This window comes from Canis aureus, chromosome 18, assembly GCF_053574225.1.
Source record: "Canis aureus isolate CA01 chromosome 18, VMU_Caureus_v.1.0, whole genome shotgun sequence".
NCBI classification, from domain to species: Eukaryota; Metazoa; Chordata; class Mammalia; order Carnivora; family Canidae; genus Canis; species Canis aureus.
The window spans coordinates 49,606,371-49,631,500 of NC_135628.1; the positions used below are offsets into that span (position 1 = coordinate 49,606,371).

Below are 25,130 nucleotides of genomic sequence, written 5' to 3' on the forward strand. Positions count from 1 at the left end.
GAGCATCCTTTCATATGTCTGTTGGCCATCTGTAGGTCTTCTTTGGAGAACCATCTGTTCATGTCTTCTGCTCATTTTTAATTGAGTTATTTGTTTTTTGGGTATTGAGTTGTATCAATTCTTTATATATTTTGGATACTAACCCTGTATTGGATATATTAGTTACAAATATCTTCTCCCATTTAGATTTACTTCTTAGTTTTGTTGTTTCCTTTGCTCTGCAGAAGCTTTTTACTTTGATATAATCCCAATAGTTTATTTTTGCTTTTATTTCCCTTGCCTTAGGAAACATCTAGAAAAATATTGCTATGGCCGATGTCAGAGAAATTACTACCTGTGATCTCTTCTAGATTTTTATGGTTTCTAGTCATTGCATTTAGGTCTTTAATCCATTTTGAATTTATTTTTGTTTGTGGTATAAGAAAATGGTCGTTTCCTTCTTTTGCATGTAGCTGACCAGTTTTCCCAACACCATTTGTTGAACAAACTTTCCCATTGGATATTCTTTCCTATTTCTTTGAAGTTTAATTGATCATATAATTGTGGGTTTATGTCTTAGTTTTCTGTTCTGTTCCATTGATCTATGTGTCTCTTTTTGTGCCAGTACTATACTATTTTGATTGCTGCAGGTTTGTAATGTAACTTGAATTCTGTAATTGTCCTACCTCCAGCTTTACTTTGTTTTTCCAAATTGTTTTGACCATTTATGGTCTTTTGCAGTTCCATATAAGTTTTAGGATTTGTTCTAGTTCTGTGAAAATGCTGTTGGTATTTTGATAGGGATTGCATTAAATCTAGAGATTGCTTTGGGTACTATAAACATTTTAACAATATTTGTTCTTCCAATCCATGAACAGGGAGTGTCTTTCCATTTCCTTTGTGTTGTCTTCAATTTTTTTATCAATGTTTTATAGTTTTCAGAGTATAGGTCTTTCACCTCTTTAGTTAGGTTTATTCCTAGTTATCTTATTATTTTTGGTGCAATTTTAAATGGGATTATTTTCTTAATTTCTCTTTCTGCTGCTTCATTATTAGTATATGGACATGCAACTGATGTTGGCACATTGATTTTCTATCCTGCAACTTTACTGAATTATCAGTTCTAGTGGTTTTTTGAATACCCTCAGATTTTTTTAATAGTATCCATACATACTATGTTGTTTTACTGATTGGAATTAAGTGAAAAGTTATATATGAGAAATATTACTACTTGGATCATACAATTTTGAAATATTATCTTTGTCACTTTTGGATTCTTGGATGTATTTGTGCTTAAACTTATTCAAAAATTATTGTCTCTAGTGATAAGAGAGATTATAATTCAATGAACTAATTTTATTCTTCCTGTGTGATTTCAATTTCTTCTTCATAGACTAAAGTGGACCTGTTAGATTCATTTCATTTCATTGTATGGAATACCTTTCACCTGACCGGTACCTTCAAGTAGTAATAAATATTCAGTTCTCAAAAGCTGAACAACTGATTTGCAATGTGAAAAAGGACAGGGAAGAAAGAGTTGAAGTGGCTGAGGATTGTTGCTATTTCAGAATCAAGCATTTTCATCTACAGATCCATATCTTACTTCTTAATCCTAATGCATAGAGCAATGCCAAAAATAGAGAGGATAATCAATAACTTTTCAGATGAAAGAAAAGTCAATAGTGCCTGATAGAAAAATAGGCATTACATTAGCTGATACTTCTGGGAATATACCTACAGCTGATAATTCTGGGAATATACTTCAGGTATCTTATTCTTGAAGTTGGTATTCTCTATGGGCTGGGAAACATGAGACATGAGAAAAATGAGACATGAGAAAGATGTCTTTTAGTACAGTCTGCATCACCCCACCTGCCAGGCAAAAGTTGGAAACAGGAACACTACAAACTCATTGATACTTCCTGATGTATGTAATTGGTGCTCCAGCTTTTTTCTCTTTTTCCTCCTCTTACAAAAAGTATAAAATAAATTCCCTTTGAAGTCTCTTCAAGCATCCTTTAAGTACAGTGGTCCCATTTACAGTTAGTGGTGTAAAAGCAGAGCCCTATACCACTTTTCCTTTAAAATATGCTTATCTGTACACTATAAACTAGATCCAAAAAAAGACCATGGCCCGGCTGGGGACACAAGGAAATAAAGAAGAAACTGACATGAACCTACACATGTAACAGAACTACTAAGCCCTTGCTCTACCTTCCCATTAGTTTATATGATAGCAAGCCAAAAGATAGGGGCTTCTATTTAGATTTTGATAAATTTAAACTAAATGAAATGCTATTATTCTCAATTGTAAAACATTTTCAAAGACACAGTGAGTATAGTGTTTATTTTAGATTCTGGGTCATTCCTAAAAGGGATTTGATTTGGGTTGCATATGTACATACAATGAATGGTAAGCTAGGAGAAATTTTTTTTTTTAAGATTTTACTTATTTATTCATGAGACACACAGAGAAAGAGGCAGAGACACAGGCAGAGGGAGAAGCAGGCTCTCTGCGGGGAGCCCAACGCAGGACTCAATCCCAGGACCTGGGGATTATGACCTGAGCTGAAGGCAGATGCTCAACCGTGGAGCTATCCAGGTGGCCCACAATAAAGTTTTCTATGGAATTTTTAGAATTGATCAATAAAATAGTTTCTTTTCTTTTCTTTTTTGTTTTCTTTTTTTTTAAAGATTTATTTATTTATTCATGAGAGACAAAGAGACAGGCAGAGACACAGGCAGTGGGATAGGCAGGCTCTCCACAGGGAAGCCCAGTGCGGGACTCCATCCCGGATCCCGGGAACACGCCCTGAGCCAAAGGCAATATGCTCACCTGCTGAGCCACCGAGGCCTCCCAATAAAATAGTTTCTTATCTTCCTAGTTGTCAGGATGTACAGCTCCATAAAATGAATGCCTATGGATTACAGAGGAGACAGATACATTATTTTTCCTGGTATTAAAACTTGTAAGACATTTCTACTGTGGTTATGAAGGAGAAACGATATAACGCACTTAACATTTTCATGATATATATAATAGTGAGTTTCAAATAACTGTTCCTTAATGAAGGTCGATATTATAATGCCAAAGCATAGTTCATTTATTTTCAATATCTAGATTGATCCAAGAATATATTCAATCAGTATACAATGGTTCTTACTAAAGGTAGACAAATATCAATAGACTATTAAAGAATCCCAAAATAGATCACGCTTTTCTATTCTATTCTATTCTATTCTATTCTATTCTATTCTATTCTATTCTTCTATTCTATTCTTTCTTTCTTTTTCTTTCTTTCTATTTATTTATTTAGGAGAGAGAGAGAGGGAGAGAGAGAGGCGAGGGAGGCGCAGAGGGAAAGAAAGAATCTTAAGCAGGCTTCATGCCCAGCAGGGAGCCTGACATGGGGCTTGATCTCACAGCCCTGAGATCATGACTTGAGCTGAAATCAAGAGTTGGATGATTAACAAATTGAGCCAGTCAGGTGCCCCTAGACCATTCATTTTTAACAAAAGTGCTAATAAGGAATGAAAGCTTTTTCAATAAGTAGATATCCATATTGAAAATGAACTTCAACTACTATAATGCACCATTTATAAAAATTAATTAGTTATGGGTCATAGATCTAAATTTAAAAGCTAAAACAATAAGGCTTCTAGAAGAAAATCCAGGAAAATATCTTCACAACGAGGGAATGGATCTAGATTTTTTTTTTTTTTTTTGTCAGTAAAATAAGAAAAGGCCTTACTATTGCTACTGGTAATTGTTCTCTGTCTTGTAGCTTCTTTGTCCCTCCTTCCCTCTCTTGCTATCTTCTTTTCTGATTCATTGATTTTTTTTTTTTTTTGGACATGTTTTGATTCTATTCTCATTTTCTTTTTTTTTGAAACTTCCATAGATGTTTTCTTTATGTATATCTTGAGACTACATAAAATATCTGATAGTTATCATAATCTTTTTTAAGCTGATAACTTCAATTGCATATGAAACCATACTATTAGTCTTCCCCCACATACATTAAGTTATTGACATTACAAATTACGCCTTTTTAGATTGTATACCCATTATTATAATAGATAAAGTTTTTGAAAGACTTTATTTTTCTAGAGCAGTTTTCCTCAGCACGATTGAGGAAAAGATACGGAGTTCTCATTCTCCCCTGTCCCATGCATACATTGTCTCCTTCATTATCCACATCTACCACAACAGTGGTGTATTTGTTAACACCACCAATGAACCTACACTGCCTCATCATAATCATTCAAAGTCTAGAGTTTACATTAGGATCCATGCCAGGTATTGTACATTCTGTGGATTTGGATAAATGTATAATATCATGTACCCATCATTTTAGTATCATATAGATAATTTCACTGTCTTAAAATTTTTCTGTGCTCTACCATTTTTTCCTTCATTTCCTTCCCACTGACCAAGCCCTGGAAACTACAGATCTTTTCACTGTCTCCATAGTTTTTCCTTTTCCAGAATGTCATTTATTTGTATGCATACAATATGCAGCCTTTCAGATTGGCTTCATCCACTTAGTAACATGCCTTTAAGTTCTGTGTTTTTTCATGGCTTGATAGCTCATTTCTTTTTAGTGCTGAATAATAATCCATTATTTGGATGTGTTTACCATTTATCTATTCATCTACTAAAGGAAATCTTTGTTGCTTCCAAGTTCTGGCAATTATGATTAAAGCTGCTATAAACATCCTTCTGTAGGTTTTTATGTAGACATGTTTTCAATTTCTTTGGCTAAATACCAAAGAGCATGATTGCTGGATTGTATGGTAAGATTAAGTTTAGTTTTATTAAAAACAACCAACTGTCTTCCAAAGTGGCTATGCCATTTTACATTCTCATCAGCAATGAAGGAGAGGTCCTGTTGCTCCACATCCTTATCAGCATTTGGTGTTGTCAGTGTTCCAGATTTTAGCCATTCAAATAGTTACATAGTAGTAGCTCATTGTTGTTTGAATTTGCAGTTACTTGAGTTCCTAGGGGTCCCTTTTCTGTGCCTCTGCCTTCTCTAGCCTTAAAACATACAAATGCCAAATTACAGAAATTTCCTGGTATCATTTTTTCAGGAGCTTTTAATCTCTTGTTCCCTCTGGTGTCTATTTGAGATACTGCAGGTTCTCTGGAGCTGCTGCAGGCCACCCATCTCTCTTTAGAGAGATTTTCTCAGTGGTTTGAGTTGAGTGAGACAGAAACCAGTTCCTTAGACAACCCCCTGAAAAGTCTGAACATTGGCTGTATGGTCTTTTCTTTCCCTTCCCAGCAAGAAGTTGGGAGTTTTCTCCTGAAGTGTCGTGCTGAGATGGGGGAAGAGACTAAGGTGAAAAATCAGAAATTTTCCTACTGGATTTGATAAGGCTGGTGCCATGCTCACTTTAGGAGGAAGGAGCCTCTAAACTGGTTTCTGAATTTCCCACAAAGGGCATTCATCCACGTATCATTGCTGAGTCTGTCTCTGTGAGAGGAGGGATGATTTTTCTATAGTCAGAAGTACTGTGTGCTCTCTGGGCATCCAATACTGTAGCCATGTGGAAGAGTGTGGCCTGGTTTTTTGGCTGTTACTATCACCATGAAAAATTAGTAGATCCAACTTCATTAGTATTCATCTGAATACTTAGACTATCCAGATCCTTTGTCACATCTGTGAATGAGATTAGAAACCCGGAAAAGCTAAAAGTATTGAGTAACCATTATGGATTCATCTCAGAGCAAAAGGACAGGACTTAGATGTGAGAGTAAGTACATTTATTTTGGGATATCAACCCATTTTTATACTCACTAGAGGTAATTAGGTCCTGATGAAGACAAGCTTTCCTTTATATTTCTTTTATTTTTTAAATCACCTAAATAGGTTATATAAGATTGCTTCTTGCAAGAAAATAATGGATCTGTATAAGGATAATTTTAAAGGGATACTATGTACTCTAAACTAATCTTTACAAAGTCAGAAGTCTTGTTAATAATTGCCAGATTTTTTCAGTCCCTAGATATATTAATGACTCAATCAGTAAATAATTTTGTGACAATCAGAAATCAGGGATATAAGATTTCCAGTGAGATGCTGAAAGACACTGCAGATGGGCAGAAATATATAGGTCAGATTAAGATCTGCTTGTTTCCAGGTATTTTTATATTTAACACATTTGCATCAGTAACATGCAAGGTTTTTTTTTAGCAAGATTTACAACACATCAGAAAAAAATTTAGAAGGTCAGAAATAATATTAATGTCTCTAGACATTCAGGAAGAACATATCCACACACTAGCAAGTTAAGCTCTGAAAAATACCTTTCCAAATTGCTAAAAAATAAATGGAGTTTAAATATCACTTATTTAGAACTTATATATTAATTATTTAACAAATATCTCTTGAAACTGTGTAAAAACAGTTGTGAAAACAATTTGATGAATAATTTTATGGTTTATACACAAATAACCATAATAAAATTCATTATGAAATTAGTACCACAGGAAAGATGTAAATATATTACAGAAATTCAGAGGATGGAGTGACCACTGCATTGGAGCAAAAAGGCTATTAGCTCTTGAGGGAAATAGCTGTGCTTATGTTATATTGTTCACTAGGGCATATCACAGGGTAAGGAATAATTGAATGAATGAATTCAAATGTACTTCTTCAATATGGTAGTTCAATTTTAGCTGTGTCAATTTTAGCTGTGTCATGATTTACAGAGAAAGGAAGAGGATGCACTTCAGGCAGAGTAAGTAGTACACTTTGAGCCATTAAAAAACAAACACAAAACTATAGGACATATACTAAACAATTAATTCAGTTTAAGTGAGAAATTATGTATGAGGAGGCTAGCAAGGAGGATGAGAGCCACTTTGTAGAGGTGCTTTAGCTATTACGCACTAGGTAATTGGGAGCTAGTAAGGATTTTGAGCAGGAGAGTAATAGGACTAAATATCCTTTGGAAAAATTAGTCTGATAGAAATATATAGGATAGACTAGAGGTAAGAGAAACTCATTAGACAAGTGCACTATTTGTGGCAAGAGTTAAGGGCCTAAAGAGAAATGGGGATATATATGAAATTATATAATGGAGGCAGGATTGTTAGACTTACTGACCAACAGGATATAGATAGTGAGGTAAAAGAGGAGAGAAAAATTGAAATAACTTAATTTTCCAAACCTGATTAAGGTAGGGAATTTTGCCATGACCGAAAACACTGAAGTTAGAAAGGGGGGTTCGTCTGAAGGGAGAAGGAAAGAGGTCACATTTACAACATCTGATAGGACATTAAAGTGATGGAGTACACAAGGTAGTTGAAAAACAGAAGTGTAGGAAGATGTTAGAGATTCAGACTGGGGAAATCATTGGTCAAGAAGTAATAATCAAATCTTAAGTTAATAAAGTACTAAAGGAAGAGAGAAGGTCTGGAGAAAAGGGGACAGATAAATGCTTGGGAAAATGTTTCTGTGTATGGCGCTGAAAGGAGAAAATGGAGTCAGTTCTGTGTAGAGACAGATTGATTTGGGCTATGGCACTAAAATGATGACATATAATCATGAACCTAAGAGCAAATTCTTAAAGTGTATTTGTATTTGGGGTTCATGAAGGTAATGAATGTTTAATATAAATACATTTTATGAATTTATTTAACTGACTTTTTGTTAGATCATTTTAATTTTTATTTTACTGTGGTAAAAACACTGAACATGAAATCTACCGACAAATTTTTCAGTGTATTATACATTTTTGTTGATTCAAGGTACAATATTGTACAGCAGATTTCCAGAGTTTATTCTTGCTTGACTGAAATTTTGTGCCTTTTAATAGTGATTTCTTCTTTCTCCCTCCTCCCAGGCCCTGACAAACACCATTCAGAAACCTTTGATTCTATGAATGACTATTAGATAGCTCATATAAGTGGAATCATGTAGTATATGCCTTTCTCTGACTGGTTTATTTTGTTTTGCATAATGTCCTTAAGGTTTATCTATGTCATCACATATTGTACCATTTCTATCTATTTTTTTAAGGCTGAATAGCATTCAATTGAATATATATATATACCAGATTTTCTCTATCCATTCATCTATCAACGGACATTCAGGTTTTACAGAAATATAGTCTTTTTAAGAAATGGTTTGGGAAAACTGGATATCAATATACAAAACCATACATGAAAATCAACTCAAAATGGATTAAAGACTTAAATGTAAAGCCTGAAACAACAAAACTCCTAGGAGAAAACATTGGGAGATGTTTCACCACATTGGTCTTGGCAATGATATGGTACCAAAAGCATAGGCAACAAAAACAAAAATAGACAAGTAAGGCTACATCAAACTAAAAGCTTCTGTACAGTAAACTATCAACAGATTGAAAAAGAAACCTATGGAAGGGGAGAAAATACTCATAGACCATTTATCTGACAGGAGTTAATAACAAAAAATGTAAGAAATTCTTACAACTCAATAATAAAAAAAACTAATAAACCAATTAAAAATGGGTTAAAAACTTGGATAGATATTTCTCCAAAGAAGACATACAAATGGCTAAGGTCACTAATCATCCAGAAAATGCAAACCAAACTACAATGACAGCACCTGGCACCTATTTTCAAAAACCGACCTCCATGCTTTGGAGGCAACAGAGATTGGGATAAAGAGGAACAAAAGCTTTATTCTTTTGCCAGGTGAAGGAGGCTGCAGCAGGCTATGGCCTTCAAAAAACTGCAAGCCTGCCAGGAAGAAGGGACTGGGGAGTTTTTATAGGGAAACACATGATCTAGCCGATTTTGACAGGAATTGTGTAGATACTGCCAACTGGGACACCAGGCACCCACACCTTTAGGGTGGTACCGGGTTCCTGAAACAAAAGACCAGGAAGGAAGGAGGGGAGGTTTGCAGAAGAGAGGAAAAGTGTTATTTAAAATCAAACTTCAGGGATCCCTGGGTGGCGCAGCGGTTTGGCGCCTGCCTTTGGCCCAGGGCACGATCCTGGAGACCCGGGATCGAATCCCACGTCGGGCTCCCGGTGCATGGAGCCTGCTTCTCCCTCTGCCTGTGTCTCTGCCTCTCTCTCTCTCTCTGTGACTATCATAAATAAATAAAAATTTAAAAAAAATAAAATAAAATCAAACTTCACTGCAGCATTAGTGTAGCCATTTTGATTTTTGTAAAACTTTATGGTTTTAAGCAGTTTTACTATCAAGATGATTATTATTCTGTGTTCATTGCAGCACTGGTCACATTAATTACGTTTTTTAAAAGATTTTATTTACTTATTTGACAGAGAGAGACAGAGCCTGTGAACACACACAGGCAGGGGGAGGGGCAGAGGGAGGAGAAGGAGACTCCCTGCTCAGCAGGGAGCCAGATGTGGGGCTGGGGCTCAATCCCAGGACCCTGAGGGCACATCCTGAGCTGAAGGCAGAAATTTAACCAACTGAGCCACCCAGGCACCCACATTAACTATTTTTTAAAGGATGGTTTCATTATTCCATATTTGCATACCTCAGAATTTATTTTTCACTGTTGTGCAATTGACTTATCTTTCATTTATATCTTCCAAGTTTATTGCTGAGCAACAACAGAGCTTTTCTTTCACCTGATACTTCTGTGCTCAAGAGATCTCAGATAAAAGTTAAAGTTAGGTAAATGTCTTCATCCATTAGGATAGCGATGACAAAAATACCAGATACTGGGTGGCTTATAAACAAGAGAAATTTACTTCTCCCAGTTCTCAAGCCTGGAAGTCCAAGGTCAGGGTGCCAGTATGATCTAGTTCTGGTGAGGAGCCTCTTTCAGAAGGGGTCTTTGAGGACAAGCTCTCTGAGGTCTCCTTTACTATTGAGTTGTAGGAATTTCTTATATTTTTTGTTATTAACTCCTATCAGATAAATATATCTTTTATATGTATATCTTTTATAAATATATATATAAAATACCTTTAGTCACTAATCGCATTCATGACGTTTCTGCCCTCGTGACCTAATCACCTCCCAAAGGCCTCACCTCCTGATACCATCACTTTGAAGGTTAAGACTTCTAATAAGAATTTGAGGGGAATGCAAACATTATCTAAAGCAGTTAAGCTTTACAGTCTTTATAAACATGACTGCATGGTGGGAAGTTCAGGTTTATCCCTTAGTAGAAATGTGGATAGGCCCCAAAAATTCCAATGAAAAAGCTACCAGGCACTGAAAGAACAGGGGGAGTTCAGCCATAAAGCAGGGGAGCCTTTTATCCTAATCAAGACCAGTGGTTCCCAAATTTTGCTGCTTATTAGAATCATCTGGGGGAGCATTTTAAAATCCCAATGCCCAGGTCTCATCTCATACTAATTAAATGAGAAAGTCTGAGGATAGGAACCAGACATCAACATCTTTTTTAAAGTATACTCCCTCATCCCAAGGTATAGAAAAATTGGGGAACCACTGTACTGAGTTAAAGAAATACTGATGTTGCAGTAACTTCTATGACCAAATGTTAATTGTCTCTACTTAAGCTAACTCTTTTGTATTCTTTACCTGAGCTAAGAAGAAAATGGTTTTCACACCTATGAATTGCTTCCTGGGCCAGAGGGTCAGAACTAGACTTATGGCAGTGAGCTTGCTTCATGGTCTCAGAATGGGAAAACCCAGACCTTAAGCTCTGCATTTATTTTTCCTTTCCTCATTCACATGGCCCTTAGTTACTTGCTCGAATTGCTTGTCCTAAATTAGATTTTTTTTTCTTTATTTTGCATGATTTCTTTTCCCCTGCCGTAATTGTCTGGTTTGGTTCTATTTCTTGTGATCCCTGCAAAAGCGACTGTAGTCTAGGATCATGTTTGCTGAGTCACCTCTCCCACTTGATTTCATTCAATTAGGAAAAGGTTACCAACAGCAATTGCTTCTAGCCCCTTCAATTTACTCACAGTTTCTATCTTATCAGTATGTATTTACATGGAATCATCTTGTGTACTGACCCCGGCACAGGTCATTAAGTTTCTGTGCACGATTTAAGTGTCCTACATAGAGGAACACTACTGTTAGATGCTTATTCCCTCATGGAGGCACTATACAAAGTAGCAGGAAGTCTCATCAAGGATGTTTGTTGTTGAAAAAGTTAGTGTTTAGTCACTGCATTAGAGTTTTCATTAGATTGCCAAGTGTCATGTATTTACTTCTTTCTTCATATCTATGTATATGTATAGTAATATGTATGTACATATTATATATGTATAGGCATATTTAGATGCATATGTATAAGTATATTTCTAAATGCTATAAAGTACTTTATTTACCTGAATTTCTGTGGCATTTGTGTCTTGTCTCAGAAAAATATTACTTAGAATTCATTTTTCATTTAAAATTCATATACCTGATTTTAAAGTATTTTTTAAAGATTTTATTTATTAATTCAAGAGAGACACAGAGAAAGAGAGAGGCAGAGACAGAGGCACAGGCAGAGAAAGAAGCAAGCTCCATGCAGGGAGCCCAATGTAGGACTCAATCCCAGTACTCCAGGATCACGCCCATGAGCCAAAGGCAGATGCTCAACTGCTGAGCCATCCAGGCATCCCTAAGTTTTTGTTTTTGTTTTTTTTTTGAGTATAGTTGACACACAGTGTTACATTATTTTCAGGTATACAATATAGTGATTCAACTTTTCTATAAGTTATGCTATGCTCCCCACAAGTGCAGCTCTCATCTGTCACCAAATATTGCTATTTCCATACCATTGTGTATTCCGTACACTGTGCCTTTTAGTCCCATGACTTTTCATTCCAGAACTGGAAGCCTGTATCTCCCACTCCCCTTCACCTATTTTGCCCATGTCCCTATCTTCATCTCTCCGGCAACCATCAGTTTCTGCACTTATAGGTCTGCTTTTTGTTTTTTAATTTGTTTTGGTTTTTAGATTCCACATATGGATGAAATCATATGGTATTTGTCCTTCTCAGTCTGACTTATTTCACTTAGCATAATACTTCTAGGTCCATCCAAGTTGTCACATATCTGAGTATTGACAGGAAGCATTTTAACAACAAGTACAATATGCAGGGACTAATGATGAATAGGGTGTATAACAGGCAGAGGAAGGAAGAGAGTAATATTAAAAAATACTGACTTGGAAAAGCCTCTGTAATTGAAACCAGAACTTTCCTCTGAATTTTATGGTAGCCAATTAAAAGGAAAGCAACATTAAGTTACAATAATCTCATTAGACAATAAAAGAAAGCATGATAACTTACTAACAGGGCTAACATTTTTACTGATTCTGATGTCTAAGAGAGATTTCACAGTCTTCATATAAAGATATATATAAAGTACCTTTAGTCATAATTTTACCAAAGATATAAAGGCCATTCAAATGGCCTTGTTCATATAGCCATTCCTAATATCAAAGGAAAATCAAGAAGAAAGGTTAAAGCACAATTGTGCCAAGGCAGTTGAAACCTCAGTAAAGTAACCCATCCCAGGTGTACAGCTGTCTAGCACTTTGACTTTATGTTGAGATAAGACTCTGAGAACTCGATTTTATAGGAAAGCATTTTAATATATCTTAGTCTGTTCTTTTCTACTGGATTGTTTCAGATTATTTTCTCTCATCCTGTTTTTCAATGTAGGTTTTTTTGTTTGTTTGTTTTTCCTAGCTACCAAGAAATCAGATTATGGCTATTAGAGCATTCACATACATAAATGAATCTTGCATTTAGTGTAAATATTATGTATTTACTATATTTAGCCACCAAGATAAGGGGATGGATGTAAAATGTAATAATAGAAATTCCAGTTGGGTTATAATACACTTCTTTGTTGGTAGGAATTAGCAGGTAATGCAATCAGCAACTAAATGGAAGGAGAACTATTCAGTTTTCAGAACCTAAAAAAAAAAAATTATTCGGGTAAATGTGTTTTGGTATGAATTTGTGTGTCAATGGCACAAATAAGTCTTCTGCCTCGGAAGACTTAGTAGGATTTGTTTATTTCTTAGCGTCTTTGGTCAAGGGAAATTATAATACTTATCACCTAAACTGGGACTTTAGGGAATTAAAGGGGGCTTCAATTAATTAAAATGACCAGAAAATAGACATAAATTAAAATTGTCTTGGACATATTGGACTCAAACTGTGATCCCAGAAAAATTGGTTTACTTTCAATTAATTAGCTATTTAAATAAAACTTTTTGATGTTTACTGCTTCTCTCTGAGGTGTTTAATTTACAGATGATTTAATTAGAGCTCTGTTGCAAAATTTTGGGCAGAAGAGTATTCACACTTTCAGCTCTCCATGTTCAGAATGCTCTTTCCTAGATTATTTTCATCCTTCAGTTTATAGAGGAATCATCACCTTATTACATAAACCTCTTCTGATTCCTCAGTCCAAAGTAGCCCCACAATTTGAGCTTCAAAGTAAATACAGAGAGAATGCTCTTTTCAGTGGAATGTGAACACGTAAATGTAGAAGGACTGATATAGTTAGAAAAAACACCATTCTGAAACCTTCATAGTAATAATTGATTCAGGCAATAATTCAGGCAATAATCATCAATCGATGCTAAAAAAAATTTATGAAAGCTGGTTAGGGAACAGATATTTACATAGTCTCAAAGATTCTCCCTAAAAGATATTTAGTAATTAAAGGGAAATTAAATGGGAAGAAATCAAAGGTTTCAATCAAAGGTTGAAATAATCTGGGCAAAAGCCCTTTAAGCAAGTAATCAAAATGGGAGAAATACTAGGTGCTTTCCGATGTGATGTACCAAGAGACACGCAATATCTCTTATGTCATATTTCTTTTAAAAATGCACAATCCAATCTAGTAATGATGTAACAACCAGACAAACATAAATTGAAGAACATCTCTTCAAACATGTCAGTATCATAAAAGACAAAGAAAGCTAAGGGATTCCACATCAAAGGAAATTAAAAACACAATGCTGCAGAATCTAATGCATGTTCCTGGGTTGAAAAAAAGAAAATCTCTATAAAGCACATGATTGAGAAAATTGGCAAAATTTTCGTAGGAACTATATGTTAGATTATAATGTTGTGTCAGAAGTCAATTTCCTGAATTTAAAATCATGCTATGATTAAAAGAATAGCCTTTTTTTCTTAGGAGGTGCACACTGACATATTTAGTAGTAAGGGGTTATCATCTCTGGAACTTGCTCTCAAAGATTCAGAAGAAATTAGAATAAAGCTAATAAGAATTATATATTAATCTGCTTAGGCTACCATAACAAAATACCTAGATTTGTGGCTTAAAACTGAAATGTATTTTCTCATAGTTCTTATGGAGGCGATAAGTCCAAGATCGGAGTGTCAGTACAATCAGAAGCTGGTGAGGGCCCTCTTCCTGGCTTGAAGATGGCTGCTTCCTCTTTGTGTACTCACAGGCAGAGAGCACTCTGGTGTCTCCCTTTCTCCTTATAACCCTGTTATGAGGACCCCACCCTGTGACTTCATTTAAACCTAATTACCTCCATAGTCTCCATCTCCAAATACTGTCATGCTGGGAGTTAGATCCTCAATTTATGAATCTATATATTCAATGTGTAACAAGTAACTAAAATAATAATGTGTAAGTTTATGTATGTTTAGATATTTCTAGAAATATATGTAGAATATATGCATATATATGTATATAGAAAGTGCGTGAGAGGCGTAGGAGGAGAAAAATGTTGCTGCACTGATGGTGGGAATGTGAACTGTTGCAGCCACTGTGGAAGACAGTATGGAGGTTCCTCAAAAGATTAAAAAGAGAATTACCATATGATCCAGTCATTCCACTATTGGGCATTTACCCAAAGAAAATAAAAAAACTAATTTCAAAAGATACATGCACCACTATGTTTATTGCAGCATTATTTACGATAACTAAAATATGGAAGCAGCTCAAGTGTCCTTCTGTAGATGAATGGATAAAGAAGATGTGGTATACACACACACACACACACACACACACACACACAATGGAGTATTATTCAGCAATCAAAAAATGAGATCTTGCCTTTTGTACAACATGGATGAACCTAGGGGATATAATGCTAAGTGAGGTAAGACAAAGACAAATACCACGTGACTTCACTTATATGTGGAATTTAAGAAACAAAACAAGCTACCAAACAGAATAATGAGATAAACAAATAAATGGATTCTTTTTTTTTTTTGTATTTTTTATTGGAGTTTGATTTAACAACATATAGTATAACACCTAGTGCTCATTCTGTCAAGTGCCCTGCTCAGTGCCCAACACCCAGACACCCCATCCCCCCACCCATCACCCCTTCCACTACCCTGTGTTCATTTTCCAGAGTTAGGAGTTTCTCATGTTCTATCACCCTCTCTGATATTTCCCACTCATTTTCTCTCCTTTCCCCTTCAATCCCTTTCACTATTTCTTATATTCCCTGAATGAATGAAACCATATAATGTTTGTCCTTCTCTGATTGACTTACTTCACTCAGCATAATACCCTCCAGTTCTATCCAAGTCGAAGCAAATGGTGGGTATTGGTGGTTACGAGAGAGGAGGTGGGTGGGGAAATGGGTGAAATAGGTGAAGGGGATTAAGAGTATATTTATCATGATGAGCACTGAGTAATATAAACTTGTTGGATCATATATTGTATACCTGAAACTAATATAACTCTGTGTGTTAATTATAGTACAATAAATTTTTTTTTTAAAGAAAAAGAATGGCATAAACTTTCTCAGTGTTAAAGAAAGAAAAAGTAAGTAGGTGCCTCTCATCTTATTACTGTCTCTCAGTGTCCTGTATTTTTCCTGGAGCACTTAATATTCTGCAGTTTCTTTATTTGCCTATTTGTTTATTGTCCATAGGTCATGTTTGGTTATAATTTTATGGATATTATTATGATTTTCTTTTGTATTTCTTTTTTTGTAGTAGTTAAATGTAAAACCAGAAAACAATGTGTATAGTAGTAGTATTTGCCATAAATAGAGGAAAGATATGGATCTGTAATCCAGGAATAGAAATGACAAGAGGATTCTTATGGCTTACTAACAAAATGACAAAAAGAAACTCAACTTTTCCCAAGCAAGAGAGTCTCCATTAGTTTATTTTTCTAGACTGGAGTGTGAACTACAGTTAGGCTACCATTGTCTTTCTCTGCTGTTTTGGTGATTTCCTACATCAACGGTTTATCTTATTAATATGTTTCTTTTTTAGCTCTTTCATAAATTCTCCTGTGAGATATGAAGTGAGGCCTCCAGGGTTGGAAAGATCACTGAGTTTATGGATTCACAGATTGTGAATTGGTGATACTATCTTGTCATACTCTTCTTCCAAAGGATTTATACCCCATTTAAGTGCCTCATAATGTCTGAGGCAGCTTTAAAATTTTAAATTGATATTAAATATTATATATACATTCATGTGCATGTCATGTGTACATATATTTGTGTGTTCTGCTGTATATGTTTATTTAGTTAAGTGGTTTCTAACATAGGCACCACTGAACCCTAGTGAACCATGGAATTAGTGTAGGCTTTCCAAAATATATCTGTGTTTGGCTCATTGCCCAAACACCAAATTAATATCTTTTACATACACAATTTTTCAGTAGTATAGAGATGCCATTAGGATAGCTAAAATCGGGGATCCCTGGGTGGCACAGCGGTTTGGTGCCTGCCTTTGGCCCAGGGCGCGATCCTGGAGACCCGGGATCGAATCCCACGTCGGGCTCCCGGTGCATGGAACCTGCTTCTCCCTCTGCCTGTGTCTCTGCCTCTCTCTATCTCTGTGTGACTATCATAAATAAATTAAAAAAAAAGGATAGCTAAAATCCATTTATTTTATTTTTATTTTATTTTCTTATGATAGTCACAGAGAGAGAGAGAGAGAGAGAGAGAGGCAGAGACACAGGCAGAGGGAGAAGCAGGTTCCATGCACCGGGAGCCCGACGTGGGATTCGATCCCGGGTCTCCAGGATCGCGCCCTGGGCCAAAGGCAGGCACCAAACCGCTGTGCCACCCAGGGATCCCTAAAATCCATTTTTGAAAGTGTTTCATAATTCATGACACCAATTTGCCATGTACTTTTAAGTATTTAATATCCAACTGTGATTCTGTAGGAGTCTAAGACAATTTGAAATTTTAAAAGAAATTCCCACAGCTTTGCCTCTGAGGAGGTACAAAATGGAGTGCTTTTGGAGTAGGGGACTATTATTTTTTAAGATGGAGGAAATAGAGCAAACTGTTGATATTTGTTACAATGTTTATTATATAGCATTCTAAGTAATTCAGTATGTTTAAAAATGTCATTATGCTTGAAAACATAGAGACATTTATCTAATTTAGCTTTTTTACCTGAGAAATACTCAAAGTGTGGTCCAGGGATCCCTGAGAAAGTTTAATGAGGTCAAAATTCTTTTCGTGTTTATACTAAAACATTATTTACTTTTCATTCTCTTCTCTCTGAAGCATGTCCCAGAGACTGCATGACATGTGATATTGCAGCAGATGAAATGCAAAAGCAGGTATAAGGGTCTAGCTATTTTCTATAAAAACAGAAATTATAGAGATTTATAAAAATATAAAACAGTGCCACTGTTTCACTGTTTTTGTTTTAGAAGATACATTTTCATAAATCTATTGTTTCATTAACATATAGTAAGCTTATTATTTTAAATAAATGAAAACCAAATATTTTCTCAGTTTTAATTGCTAATATGGTAAATATAGGTCTATATAACACTTGTAAACAAACCTCTGGGATTCTCCAACTTTTAAAAGTATGAAGGGGCATTGAGGCTGAATGGTTCTAGCACTACTGTCTCAGTTTATACAAATATACTCTCCACCATGCTTGTAGAAGGAGGTCAACTCTGGTACTTATTTGATAATTTCAACTCCAATAACTTAATGAATTTTTGGTGTTTCCAAAATAAAGAATTCTACACTATTCTTAATTCTTTTTGTATGTCGAAGCCCTGTATAATAATCTATTTGGTAACATGAGAAAGTAAAAGCTTAATAAGCAGTGTTCTCCCTCTTTTTGTTTCCAAAGAAGTAAATCAGTAAGCGATCAAAATTATATACTTTGCTAACAATTTCAGCATTCCTTTCATTCTATCAAATACACCTACTATAAGAATAAAGTATTATATGGCTAGTGCTTTCTTTCATCTGAACCTCATAGAGCTAATAACTTAATACTACATTTCATGGTCATACAACTTACTACTGACTGGATGCCTGTTGACATCAATTTCCATTTACTCTGATGTTTATTAATGTCACATATTCCTCCAGTTCAACCTAATGCCTAAGAATAGACTGGATCAAATGGGTTAGGTTTGCTATTAGTATGTGTGAGACTATGCTCAGTAGTCAAAAGTCACTGTTTCTTTCAGCAAGAGAATAAACATGCAACCTCCCAGAAAGAGCGAAGGGAAATGAGTTCCACTCTAGAATGCTCCGTTGTTAGTTTGTCGAGCATATTTGATTAATAGTCCCTTTCTCCCTGTGTTATATTTTTGTACCTCTCATTCCAGAGCATTAATACGAACCCAAGAAGATGTGCAGATCTGATACATTTTAGTCCAAGCAAGAATGCAGATTAAAATACCCAGGTAGTAGTTATATGTGTGGGAATGGAACTCTTAAAAATCATGCTCAGGGAAGGAAAACACAGTAAGGAGAAGTTTCAAAATCACCTCATTAGAAACTGCATACACTGGAGAAGGTGGAGGGATTCATAGTAGTTTTTTGTTTTAAATAAACACAATATGTAAATTTTAGAAATGTAGATAACATTTTTAAATTTAAGCATTCCAGTGAGAAAATGATAGGCTTCCACTGTCTTCCAATCTTATGAAGACAATTTGGAGGACTATCAAAGCACCATGGTTGACATTTATCAATTTTTTTAGAGAAAAAATCTAGAGAATAATAAAATGAAAAATCCATTTGGAGAAGTTTAGAAATTCTTTCGAGGCTGAGATTTGGTCCCATATTTCAGATATCAGTCTGTAGATCAATTGTTTCCCATGTAATCTGATCATTTGTTCTTTTCTTGTTCTTTTCTGAGTCAATGATGTCAATAAGTAAAACTGAAATTTAAAGTGTTTTCTTTTTCAGACTTTATATTACTAATCCCAAAGGCTCTAAAGGATTTTTTTTTGGAGCAGTCAAGAGCTATTTTTCACTTTCCAACTAGGGCCCAGCAGAATGGCTCCTGCAAAGAAGGGTGGCGAGAAGAAAGGCCGTTCTGCCATCAATGAGGTAGTGACCAGAGAATACACCATCAACATTCACTAACGTAACCATGGAGTGGGTTTCAAGCAGCGTGCTGCTCGGGCACTCCAAGAGATCCGGAAATTTGCCATGAAGGAGATGGGAACTCCAGATGTGCGCATTGACACCAGGCTCAACAAAGCTGTCTGGGCCAAAGGAATAAGGAATATTCCATACCGTATTCGTGTGCGGTTGTCCAGAAAACGTAATGAGGATGAAGATTCACCAAACAAGTTCTACACGCTGGTTACCTATGTACCTGTCACCACTTTCAAAAATCTACAGACTGTTAATGTGGATGAGAACTAATCGCTGATTGTCAAATAAAGGTATAAAACTGAAAAAAAAAAAAAAAAAGCTATTTTGCTGTTCCTTGAGTAAAATTGCATAGTGGGCTGGCATTTAGAATAATTAAGTTTAGTTTGTTACTACAAATTTTGACTTTCTCTAACTTAAATATGTCAAATTATCAAACTATGGTCACCCAAGAGCCTCGATCAGAATTCTTATGTTTTGACATATTCATTTTGACAATTCTCAGATTTATAAAGTCCTAATCATTTAAACACCTATGTATTTAATAGTTTCTCATCTCTGATGGATGCACTGAGCTAAAGAGGCTTCACCTCACCATGATAGATGGTTCTACTGCTGTGCATAGGCAAAAGGTGCAATAAATTATTGTGGCCAAAAAAGAGTATTAAAATCTTAAGTCCAATTTGATCTGACCACTTTCTATATTTTGCAAGGTCATTTTTAACTGTCATGCCTATTGTTGCTATCCCTTCTTGTACATAATATAAATGATTATTATGTAACTGTTTATGAATTAAAAGTGCATCCAAATATTAGAAGTGTTTCAGACTTTTTTCATAAGTGTTTATAACTCAAGTAAAATAAATAATCATGCTGTCTTACAGGAAGAAATAGGTTTAGAAATGCATATTTCCAAGTTATCATTTTATAGATAAGTAAACTGAGGCCTAAGTTGAATAAGTAAATGAAAAATAAAAACAGGGCTTACATTCTTATTCCTGAACTTTTTACTGATGATCTTTCCAATACTACACACTGATATTCCCCCTATTTAAAAATTTATTTATTTATTTATTTATTTATTTATTTATTTATTTGAGAGAGAGCATGAGTTTATTGGGGGAAGGTCAGAGAAAGAGAGAGAGAGAGAGAGAGAGAATCCTCAAGGAGACTCCCCACTAAGCCCAGAGTCCAACCTGGGTGGGGCTTGATTCCAGGACCTTGAGATGATGAGCCTAGCAGATCCTATGCCAACCAACTGCACTACCCAGGCATAGCCCCTACCCTGCCCCCCCCTTTAAAAATGGAGGTATTTATCAGCTTCCAATTTCCCATTATTATGAATTTAGGATTAAAGACTTAATTAAATCAACAATATCTGCAACATTTTAGCAAAAATATTTTAATAGTATTTCAGTTTTAGTACTTAAAAATAGAACCCCTTATTTTGAAGATAGTAAAACACAGCCATTATAAATGATCCCTTATATACACTCATGACTGTACCACTAATTTTTTTTTTACAAAAAATAAATTTATGTATGTAAGAATGGGTTTGTCTTTCATGAACGTCATCCTTGCATAAAGATGGAATCCAAAAGTTTAGTGTACTTTAAAACTAGAAGTGATGCTCATTAAAATAAATTCTATTCTTAGAAAGCTGAAATCAAGTTATTGGATGAAACAGCTAGAAAACCTGGAAAGGTTGTTTGTTCTTTCTTTCAAGGGACAGGACAGAAAGCAAGATGGGACATTCAGAGCTATGTTCCTTGTTTCCATATCGAAAAATCTTGAAATCAGAAGTTGATGTCATTTTAATAGTGTATCTCATTGCCATCAGTTAGTGTATTTCAGTAGGTGTTTCCTCCTGTCTGGGTTTGTTAATGTGTTCACACAGCCTGCCATCGGAGAAGGAGTTTTCCCTGGTGGCCATGACCTAATTTCAAAGTTCTGGCAGACAAATGCAGGCAACTGACAGCCCAGGTTTTCCTATTTAGCATATTAATCACTTACATTTTTATCATGCAGCCACGATAAGAGGAAACTTGTGAAAGATTTGCCAATCATTCTCAAATCAAGCTGATTGCACCCCTATAGACCTCATATTTTCTGTGCAGAGTTTATTTTTTTGCAGGTATCTCTGAGTTTCTGAAATTTCTGACTGGTGTTTGACTTGAACGCATGCTGTGTATAATAGAAAGTGATTGGGTTTTAGAATATGCCAGAGCTCACTAGCATATTGCCTAAGCAGGACTCTGTAGATGACTTTTTTTTTTCCCCTTCTAATTTCCTTTCATGCTTGTACCTGCAATCCAAGGATGGACATCTCCTTCTCCAAGGAAGCAGAAACGACGAGTGCTTAGCCAGAGCCAAATTTTCTGATCATGTGCATCCTTAGTGATGGAATAAGAGGAATCTTATTGAATTGTATTCAAAAGCTTATTACTTATGTTGGGAAAGAAATGTCAGTGTTCAAAAATGTTACAGAATCGTTTCTATGGGAAAATCTTTGGGCTTGCCCGGAACATTTTCCTATTTTTATTTCCTGGTAAATATTGTTAAATGTTTACTTTTTGCATTCTTAGGCAGGAAATGAAATAGACTGATCTTTCTAAAAGGAAAAATTGTTCTTAGGCTCATTTAATTGACTTTTAACTTGATTTGTTTGTTTTGATGACATGATTTTTGGCCAAAATATATTTTTTTCTTTCAAGTAGTCAATGTGCTACTGCTATGAAAAGGAAGTTTAATAATAAGTATATTGGTGTTTTTTAACTATCAAGTTGAGACTTCATGTCTTTTTTGGAGTTTAGCTAAAGGTCACTGATAAAACTGATGGAAAAACAAAGGACAGTTCTGAGAAATCATGCAATTTTTTTCTTTTACATGTCATGGGTTCAGTTTTGGCTGTGCATATGTTTCCCTAGAGGCATTTATAGTGGGAAGTAAGAAGTCACTAAACACAGCTGATGTGAAGAGACAGTCAGCTGACTTAGAAAGAAGACAGAAGACTTATCTTCTGGTAGTCAAGACACTAAAAATGATCTGAAGGTAAGAGTAAGATAAAAGATTGTGTATATGCAAGAATAGATTTCTTAAAAACCACCAGCCAAAGTTTGTGATGTCTCATAATCTTATCTCTAAGGCAGCCATATTTAACCATTTTATACATAAATAAAAATGACTTCCAGCCTTATTTGATTACAGACTGAATTACTCTGTCACAGGATGACAATCATTGACAAATAGGTTCCCCATAATGAAAAGTCTAGCAGGCCCTGTGTTCTCAGGAAAGGTGCAAAGAGAAAACCAGGCAGATTTTCCTTTCATTCATGCTCTTTTACATAGGACCTAGAGTACTGTCAATCTCTACTAGGTCAATAGGTCACCTGAAAGGTCTCATATTTGGCAGGGCAATGTAAGTTTCAGAGTAATTTTTCTGACTAGCAACCTGAGGTCAATATAGCAAAATTTGAAAGATCAATTAAGTTGTGGGAAAGGAAGGACATAAATGTTGCCCACTTGTCAACATATGTAAAAGCATTCATTTTTAATTAGATCAATGACGGAATTCCATTTTCGGACTCCAGTCTTTTTAATGAGGCAGTAAAAATCATCAAAATGATGGGTTTTGCTTCTTTATTAGTTTTTATAAAATTTGACAGGTTTTTTTGTACATTGCAAATACTCTAAAATTACATTGACTTTGTGCATTAGCTAAACTGCCTGGGTACTCTCTCTTTCTAAGTACTACTCACTCCTGGAGGTAGAGAAGACAGTGCAAGGACTTCAAATCCATGGGATGCAGATCCTCGATGTAAAGGACTGATTCATATTTGTGGTTTCCTGTTTGTCCCATAAAAGAGAGTCGATAGCTGTTTGAATCAATGAATGTATAAACTGTGCATTAATAAAGACGTTTGTCTAGGGAAGAGGATAAGAGACCTGAATTCTTCTTGGGTATCCCCAGTGATAGTCACCTTTCAGTAGTTAAACTTGCGTAGCTTTGAAGTGGAGGCATCAAGGAAAAAGAAACAGCATTTTTACTGTACTTAAATAGGAGATGCCATTATGTAAGATTTTACAGTTTAGACTTAAAAAAGAAAATGACTTTTCCTTTTGCAGAAACGAAAGATGCAAATCTGTATCCTTCACCATATGCCATAAGAAAAAAAATCACAGATGTTAAAGAGAACACAGGCTGAAGGAAGCAGACTAGCTCTAAAGACTGGAGTCTTCATTTACAGCTCCACAATAAATCAAAATTCAATATTTAATAAGCATATTAGACAGGAGGAAAGCTGTTGTAAAATACGCATTTAAAGTAAACTGCCTGCAACCACATGTGTCTCCAGACCTTCAGATTTGCTTTCACCCGTGAGCCTTGGAACACATTTCGTTGGACTGGCTAGCCTGTCCTTTATGTACTCTTTTACTCTTCTCTTTTGTCCCTTAGGACTCTTGTCCTAAGTGTCGCCTCCTAAATCCTTCCCTGACTTCCTGGAGCTCTCTCCCACACCCTCTAGCAACATATTATATATGCCTCTCTTTCTTCATCCACTTTTACTCCAGCTGGAATTTGAGCACCTTAGTGCATAAATTATGTCTTGTTTGTAATAGTTCCTCCAGCTTCTAGCCCAGCACTTGCTGCATGTGAACAAATGTTTATTATTTTTTATTTCTTATTAAAGCAAAATCAGAAATTCAGTAGCAAGAACACATAAAGAAATGAAGATCCTAATGTAGGCAAAGAGGACATAGCAATCATTGGATGTGTAACAAGTCTAGGAGAATAAATCAGAACAGGACAAAAACTAAAACAAATCTATATTCACATATTCTATTTTTTCACCTATTACAATTGATAAAGTCTAAAGCCATCACCATCACTAATGTATTAGAAACCATCTTTTAGGGGCACCTAGGTGGTGCAGTTGGCAGAGCGCTTGACTCTAGGGTTCAACCCAGGTCCTGGCCTCAGGGTTGTAGGTCTAGCCCCACTTCAGGTTCTGCACTCAGGATAGAGTCTGCTTGAGATTCTCTCTCTCCCTCCGCCTTTGTCCCTCCCTCTGCTCCTACTCTCTCTCTCAAATAAATAAATAAATAAATAAATAAATAAACTTAAAAAAAGAAAGAGACCATCTCTTTTGGCCAACTGAGGACTTTATCTATTCTATTTAATACTTATTTTTTTTTGTTTTTAAAGATTTTATTTATTTATTTGAGAGAAAGAGCATGAGAGGGAGGTGCATCCGAGGGAGAGGCAGACTCCGTGGTGAGTGGGGAGGCTAGACATGGGGCTCCATCCTGGCACCCCAGGATCATGTCCTGAGCTGAAGGCAGACACTTCACCAACTGAACCTCCCAGTGCTCCTATTTTTTAGTATTTAAAATTCATTAAAGTGAAGTTGTCTGTAATATATTGTGACTTTTAAAGATTGAAACACCTGTATTTAGTTATTTGATTCTGTTTTCTTGATTAGTTTTAACTAGGAATATATCAGTTTTGAGTCCTCAAAGAATCAAATTTTTAATCTGATTATTTCTCTTGTGTTTGTTATTAAGTCTTTTTTAGTTCTTATTTTCTTCCATTTTCTTTGATTTTAATTTGCTGTTATATTTTAAATTTATTGTGATACTCAGAACAAATAGCCTTTCTTTTTTACTAACAAATATGCTTAAAGCTATAAATCTCCCCTGAGCACAGATTTAGCTGCATCTAAGGGTTTTGGTTCAATTTTTAAGTTTCCCCATTTCCATTTGTAATCTGTTTCCTCATTTGTGAATATTTAAAGGTACTTTTTTTTTGGGGGGGGGGGGGGCCTCGTGCCGGCCGGCAGCGAGGACGGCCCTTAAAGGTACCTTTTAAAT

At 35.5% G+C, this 25,130-nt stretch overlaps 1 long non-coding RNA gene and 1 pseudogene across 2 annotated transcripts in view; one reads left to right on the forward strand and one right to left on the reverse strand.

Annotated features, from left to right (window-relative positions):
- Positions 1-19,580, forward strand: part of LOC144289009 (large ribosomal subunit protein eL31 pseudogene) — a 106,090-nt pseudogene extending 86,510 nt beyond the window's left edge. Inside the window, exons 4-6 of the transcript XR_013357066.1 lie at positions 16,156-16,244; positions 17,409-17,464; positions 19,147-19,580. The product of XR_013357066.1 is annotated as a large ribosomal subunit protein eL31 pseudogene (transcript). The remainder of the gene's footprint in view (positions 1-16,155; positions 16,245-17,408; positions 17,465-19,146) is intronic.
- LOC144289010 (uncharacterized) overlaps positions 1-25,130 on the reverse strand; it is a 327,654-nt gene that overhangs the window by 8,906 nt on the left and 293,618 nt on the right. The window contains exon 8 of the long non-coding RNA XR_013357072.1: positions 2,816-2,897. This is a non-coding gene — a long non-coding RNA (uncharacterized LOC144289010). The remainder of the gene's footprint in view (positions 1-2,815; positions 2,898-25,130) is intronic.